The sequence below is a fragment of the Moschus berezovskii genome, chromosome 22 (assembly GCF_049115385.1).
Source record: "Moschus berezovskii isolate FMDL1 chromosome 22, NW_MosBer_1.0, whole genome shotgun sequence".
Taxonomy (NCBI): domain Eukaryota; kingdom Metazoa; phylum Chordata; class Mammalia; order Artiodactyla; family Moschidae; genus Moschus; species Moschus berezovskii.
Window position 1 is genome coordinate 2,151,900 of NC_142481.1, and position 7,427 is coordinate 2,159,326.

Here is a 7,427-nt window from a genome sequence, read left to right on the forward strand (position 1 = left end):
GCGGGGATCGTGCGTAAGTCGGTGCGCGGGAAACCGTCTGGGATGCGAAGGAGCCTTGTGGGTTTCTTGGGTCGCCGGGTGAGTACCTGGTCGTCGGGCGAGCTCTCCTCACGTGGGTGTCTCCCCGATGCAGGTGAGTGTGGGCGTTGCCGTACCCGGGTGAACTGTGTTCGGTTCTGGCCCAGGACCGTTAAACGCCGGGTACATGTTTGTGCGTGTAAAATTGGTATGTGAAAAAAATCCCATTATTAAATCACCGTCGCCGTGGAACAGCCATTTTACTGGAAGGCTTGGAGGGAGGAAAAAGCCCGAGAGTTCATTTGGTAACTAATTTTAAAACGTTGTTGTCACTCAGTAGTGTCCGACTCTTTGCGACCCCTAACACTCCAGGCTTCCCTGTCCTTCACCATCTCCCGGACTTTCCTCAGATCCTGTCCATCGAGTCAGTGATGCCATCCAACCATCTTGTCCTCTGTCGTCACCTGTCCTTCTGTCCTCAATCTTTCCCAGCATCCGGGTCTTTCTAATGAATCGGTTCTTCACATCAGGTGGCCAAAGTATTGGCCAGGTGGCTAAGTGGTAAAGAATAGGCCTGCCAGGCAAGAGACGCGGGGTTTGATCCGTGTTGAGGAGATCCCCTGGAGAAGGAAATGGTAACCCGGTCAAGTATTCTTGCCTGGAGAATCCCATGGATGGAGAAACTTGGTGGGCTATACTCCATGTGGTCGCAGAGAGTCCGACACCACTTAGGGACTAAAATTTTAAAACGTTATGTCAAAAAAAATGCTGAAACACTTGCAGATTATGAAGGAAAATACGAAATCAGCGAAAAGGTTTTGAAGCAGATGTCAAAGAGTTTTCTGTTATGAGATAATACTTCTCTGCTTAGACCTCTAGCTACAGGTAGGTCAACTTTGGTTTGTGAAAGTGTCAGATGGTTTTTCCCGTGGTCATGTATGGATGTGAGAGTTGGACTGTGAAGAAAGCTGATCGCCGAAGAATTGATGCTTTTGAACTGTGGTATTGGAGAAGACTCTTGAGAGTCCCTTGTACCACAAGGAGATCCAACCAGTCCATTCTAAGGGAGATCGATCCTGGGTGTTCATTGGAAGGACTGATGCTAAAGCTGAAACTGCAGTACTTTGGCCACCTCATACGATGAGTTGACTCACTGGAAAAAACTCTGATGCTGGGAAAGGTTGGGGGCGGGAGGAGAAGGGGACGACGGAGAATGAGATGGCTGGATGTCCGACTCTGTGGACATGAGTTTGAGTGAACTCCGGGAGTTGGTGATGGACAGGGAGGCCTGGCGTGCTGATTCATGGGGTTGCGAAGAGTCGGACACGACTGAGCGACTGAACTGAACTGAGAAACCCTGAACTTTGCCCATCCCGAGACAGCATGTTTTGATATGGTGGGAAGTCCGATGTTCTGAATCTGCTCAGACCCTGTTAAACCTGGCCTGTGAATGAGGAAAGCATTTCTGTCCAGGGTGATACACTTGTCCGTGAGCCAGACCCAATCCGGCGCCCTTGCGTCTTGAGTTGTCTTACAACACGTCCTCTTGCATCTGCCTTCTTGAAACGTTTTTTTCTGAGATCTGTTCATATTCACGTTGTTGCACGTCTGAAGAATGCTTTTCTCTAAGTTAATTTCAAAATGTAATTTAAACCCAATAAAAATACTAGTAATGTTTCTCCATTGGAAATAGACAAGTTGATACTAAAGCTCAAAGTAAAAAGTAAACTTGCAAAAATGGCTAAGAATATTCTGAGAAAGGAAAGCTATAATGTATGCTAACATGTCCAGATATTAAACATTCTAAAAAGGGTCTATAATTGTAACTACTGTGTGGTATCGACTCATGAATTGTTGGGTCAGAGAGACTGGATGGTCCAGAAATAGAGGGAAATCTACTGTATATAAATGTGGCAAATCATTGGGATAAAAATGGATTTTTTAATTAAAAAGGTTGTGGAATAACTGGATAGTCTTTGGGAAAAAATAAAATTATATTAATACCTCACATAATGCAAAAAAATAAATTCCAAATTGGCTCGAGTTCTAATTTAAACCATACAAATAGCATACATGTACAGAAGTGAATTCCATTATGACCTGGATGTGTGGAAAGACTTTCTGACTTAAGAATCCAGATGTAATAGAAGACCGCTGCACTTGAGAGCATGAAACTAAAGCGCTTATGTAAGGCAGAAGACGCCATAAGCAAAGGCGAAACACAGATGAGAAAATTTTCACAACCTGATGAATCGCAGATAAGGAGCCAACATTCCTAATAAGTGAAAACCAAAAGCCAAAAAATGCAGTCTTTGAACTCAACTTAGTAGATTGTTTTTCATAATATCTTTGGTATTGTGATTTGGAAACTATTTTATGTGCATCGTTTTTGCTGCTCAGTTGCCAAGTAATATCTGACTCTGCGACTCCACAGACTGCAGCGCGCTGGGCTTCCCTGTCCTTCACCAACTCCCGGAGTTTGCTCAAGCTCATGTCCATCGAGTCGGTGATGCCATCCAGCCATCTCATCCTCTGTCGTCCCCTTCTCCTCCTGCTCTCAATCGTTTCCAGCATCGGTGTCTTTAGAATTGAGCAACTGAATAAATGCATTGATTTGTTGGTGGCCAGTGTTTTACTGTGGGAAAAGAGAGACAATAGAGGATAATAGAAGATAAAGAGCCACCCCATGATGTTGAGTTGGTGTGAACTCATGACTGAAAATATGTCTGTGCGGCTCACTGAGATCCGTGTTAACACCCATGGTGCTGGCGTGCTAAGATCAGGCACTCGTGTAAGATGCGGTGGCAATGGCACTTGGCCTTTATGATCTTCCTCCCAAAACCTCCCAAAGCCTCATTTTAATGACAGCATGGCAGACAAATGGCAGTCCTTGGACATTCGACAAAATATCTGACCTGAACTCCACAGAAGTGGAGTGACGCTCATTGTAAACAGGGAAAGTCTGAGAAACCATCACAACTAAAAGGAGCCTATTGAGACACAACTACTAAAAATAACGCATCCTGAGTGAGATCCTGGAAAACCAAAGGACATTGGATACAAAGTGGGAAAGGTAAAGTGTGGACTTTAATAATAATGCATCAGTGTTGGTTCACTAATTGTTAAAAAAAGTTAGCCAAAACTGGGTGCAGAGTATGTGGGAACCTTCTGTACTATCTTTGAGGTTTTTTCTGTAAATTAAAAACTTCTAAAATAAGAGTTCATTTGAATTAATTAGTCTGACTCTTCTTATTTTTAAGTGTGTGTTTGTATAATTTTCTACTTCTCTATTTGGTGAAGGAGTGTGGAAGCAATAATGCCTCAGTAGCAACAAGCAGACCTTGGTCTCTAAATATCATTCTCTAGTAAAAAGGAACCCAAGCTTATTGAGGTGATGTCTGATTCCAGGATGATGGCAGGGAAAGTACAAAATGAGAATGGAGTATATATACTTATGCCCAAAAGTAGGGGGATGCTCAAAAAATATCACAGAGGATCCCCTGCCCATAAGTGCAGTGGTGTTATAGTATAAAACTTGCCATCCCACCTTATATACAATATGTAGCAAACAAGTCTTTTCAGATATTGGACACCTGGTAGTGTGAGTGTTTGGTCCCTGAGAGAGGGGAGAATAAACGACTTCCTACAGCAGCAATGGCTTTCTCTCTGGAGGCATATTGCAGACAATACAGGAAGGAGGGACGCAAGCAGAGCACTCCAGGTTTCCTAAAGTGAGACAAACAGCAGAGCTGGGGAAACTCAAGTACCTGGAATTTGCTGAGTGGAGTGTGGAAGAGGAAGGAAGGGATGGGAGGGAGGAGCTCGGAGAAAGAGCTCCAGAAATATGTACAGGAGTCTCCCTGAGTTCTTAAGCTATGCATGTATCTATTTAAAGGGAAATTCTAGAATGTGCAAAACTGTAGGGACAGAAAGATCAGTGGTTGCCCTGGTTCACAGGTTCAGAGAAAGTTGGAAAAGGAATGGAAGGGGAATTGGGATGATGGAAATCTTGCGTACCTTGACTGAGGTGGTGATCACATGGATGTAGATATTCGTCAAAGCTCTTTGAAGCGCATTCTCCAGGATTCAGTTTGAGGAGCACTTTTGTGGGCATAACCGGGCCAATCTGAGCGTCGGTATAATTAAAGTGACAGTATAAATGAACATTTCATACATTCATACCGAACGATGCCTGAATGAGAAGAGGAAGGACTTACAGAATTTCGACTAGTGAATGTAGAAGTTACCTTTCAGCCATCGTGGAAGTAACTGATTCCAGCAGAAATACTGATTCTAAAGCTGTTGCTGAAGATTGATAATGAACAGGATATCTTTGTAGTCTCAAATTTCTCTCCTCACAGATAACTGGCTACAAAAACAGAAATCATCACTTGAGAGCAATCGCCGCTGATCAGATGCTTGGAATTTGCAACTGTCTTCTGGTCTGTAGGCTCTCAGGTGTGAAGTTCAGTCTTGCTGTGCTCAGTCACTTCTTGGGTAATAAAGGAGCCAGATCTTGTCTCTAAGATTTTGATGTTTTGTTCATAATGAACTTTTTACATTGATCTCTATTTTTAAAAACATTTCATCGCTGTATCATGTGTTTTGGTTTCTGGGTTTTGTTTGTTTTTTGATGCCCCTTTATTTATTTTTTTTTTTTTCATTTTTTTTTCCAATTTTATTTATTTATTTTTTTCAAGTTGAACAGACTAAATTTCTTTAAACAAAGTTACTTATACTCCAGAGTCCTTTAAAAACTTAATAGCATTTATATATTGAAGGTATTTGATTTTCTTGTAATTAGCACTTCAAATGCAACAAGCATTTGAAGCAACAAGCATTTGACCCAACAAGTAAAACTTTCTACAGTTCATAACTTTTATAAATAAAATAAATGTACAGTGAATAAGTTCTCTGAAATATTTCAATATTTCTGCAGGTTTAGTAACATCATAAAATACATTTCAACTAAAATTCACAAATCTAAAAACCTGTTAGGCATTTTTAGGCTTTTTAAGTTGGAAATGAAGACCAATGTTACATCGTAATATGCCAATTACAAATAGTACTTCAAATAGCAAATACTACAGTTTGTCCCAAACTTTAAAAACTATTCATGAACTCAACACTGAACTATTGATGGCTATGAGAATTGTTTCCTAGCCTTTTTGAAAATTTCAACCCATTTACGTTTAAGGTAATTATTGATAAGTACGATCCCGTAGCCATTTTCTTTATTGCTTTGGGTTCAAGTTTATACACTCTTTCTGTGTTTCCTGTCTATAGAAGATCCTTTAGCATTTGTTGGAGAGCTGGTTTGGTGATGCTGAATTCCCTCAGCTTTTGCTTGTCTGTAAAGCTTTTGATTTCTCCTTCATATTTGAATGAGATCCTTGCTGGGTATAGTAATCTGGGCTGTAGGGTATTTTCTTTCATCACTTTAAGTATGTCTTGCCACTCCCTTCTGGCCTGAAGAGTTTCTGTTGAAAGATCAGCTGTTATCCTTATGGGAATCCCCTTGTGTGTTATTTGCTGCTTTTCCCTTGCTGCTTTTAATATTTGTTCTTTGTGTTTGATCTTTGTTAATTTGATTAATATGTGTCTTGGAGTATTTTGCCTTGGGTTTATCCTGTTGGGGACTCTCTGGGTTTCTTGGACTTGGGTGATTATTTCTTTCCCCATTTTAGGGAAGTTTTCAACTATTATCTCCTCAAGTATTCTCTCATGGTCTTTCTTTTTGTCTTCTTCTTCTGGGACTCCTATGATTCGAATGTTGGAGCGTTTAACATTGTCCCAGAGGTCTCTAACATTGTCCTCATTTCTTTTAATTCGTTTTTCTTTTTTCCTCTCTGTTTCATTTATTTCTAAAATTCTATCTTCTAGTTCGCTTATCCTGTCTTCTGCCTCTGTTATTCTACTGTTTGTTCCCTCCAGAGTGTTTCTGATCTCATCTATTGCATTATTCATTGTATATTGACTCTTTTTTATTTCTTCTAAGTCCTTATTAAATCTTTCTTCCATCTTCTCAATCCTTTTCTCCAGGTTATTTATCTGTAACTCCATTTTGCTTTCAAGATTTTGAATCATTTTCACCATCAAAATTTGAAATTCTTTATCAGGTAAATTCCCTATATCTTCTTCTTTTGTTTGTGTTGGTGGGCAATTATCTTGTTCCTTTACTTGCTGGGTATTTCTCTGCCTCTTCATCTTGCTTATATTGCTTTGCTTGGGGTGGCCTTTCCTTCTTCTTGCAGTTTGTGGAGTTCTCTTTATTACGTAGTTTCTTCGCTGTGTGTGGGGTTGGACGGGTGACTTGTCCGGGTTCCCTGGTTAGGGAAGCATGTGTCGGTGTTCTGGTGGGTGGAGCTGGATTTCTTCTCTCTCCTTTAGAAGACAATGGGCTGCTTTTCTGGGAGCCTGATGTCCTCTGCCAGTATTCAGAAGTTGTTTTGTGGACTTTACTCTGCGTTCAAATGTTCTTTTGATGAATTTGTGGGGGAGAAAGTGGTCTTGCCATCTTATCCCTCCGCCATCTTGTTCCTTCCTCCCCAGAACACTGGATTCTTATATTCCACTTGGTCGTGGAGTATCTCTTCCCAGCTGCTCCAGCAAGGCGCAGCCGCTGTACCTTACCTTGGACGAGGGGTATCTCCTCAAGGCCGCGCCTCCTGCTTTGAATGTAGATCAGCTCCTCTCGGCCCTCCGGTGCCCAAGCAGCCACCGCCTCCTGGACGTGGTACAGCTCCTCTCGGCCACCGCCCTAACCCTGGGCGCGGGGTATCTCCTCTCAGCCACGATTCTGCACGTGGTCGGTTGCGCCGGAGCCGGGCGTCTCCCGCGTCTGCGCCGCCGGAGCCGGGCGTCTCCCGCGTCTCCACCAGTTGGTTTTAAGTTGAGAAATCTGATGCCCCTTTAAATGATGTGTTTGAAGGAGTGCTTCAGGACGTTTAAATGAGGAGGGAGGGGGATTAGCAAAGGAGGAATGTGCGAACAGAGGCACTGCAGGAGCTGAGGAAATTCTACTGTACTGTCAGGGTCTGCTCCCTTTTGTTCTTCAGTGGTTAGCATGTTAGTCACTTAGTCATGTCTGACTCTTGTGACCCCATAGATTGTAGCCCACCAGGCTCCTCTCTTCATGGGATTCTCCAGGCAAGAATACTGGAATGGATCGCCACTCCCTTCTCCAGGGGATCTTCCTGACCTAGGGGTCGAACCTGAGTCTCCCACATTGTAGACAGGTTCTTTAGCGTCTGAGCCACCCGGGAAGCTCTTCTTTGGAGGTATTTCAGCATATTCACAGGGTTGTGTAACTATCAGCATGATCTAAACTTGAAACATTTTCATCACCACAAGAAGAAAGCTCATTCTCCACTTCCTCCCTTCAGCCCAAACAGCCACCGATTTACTTT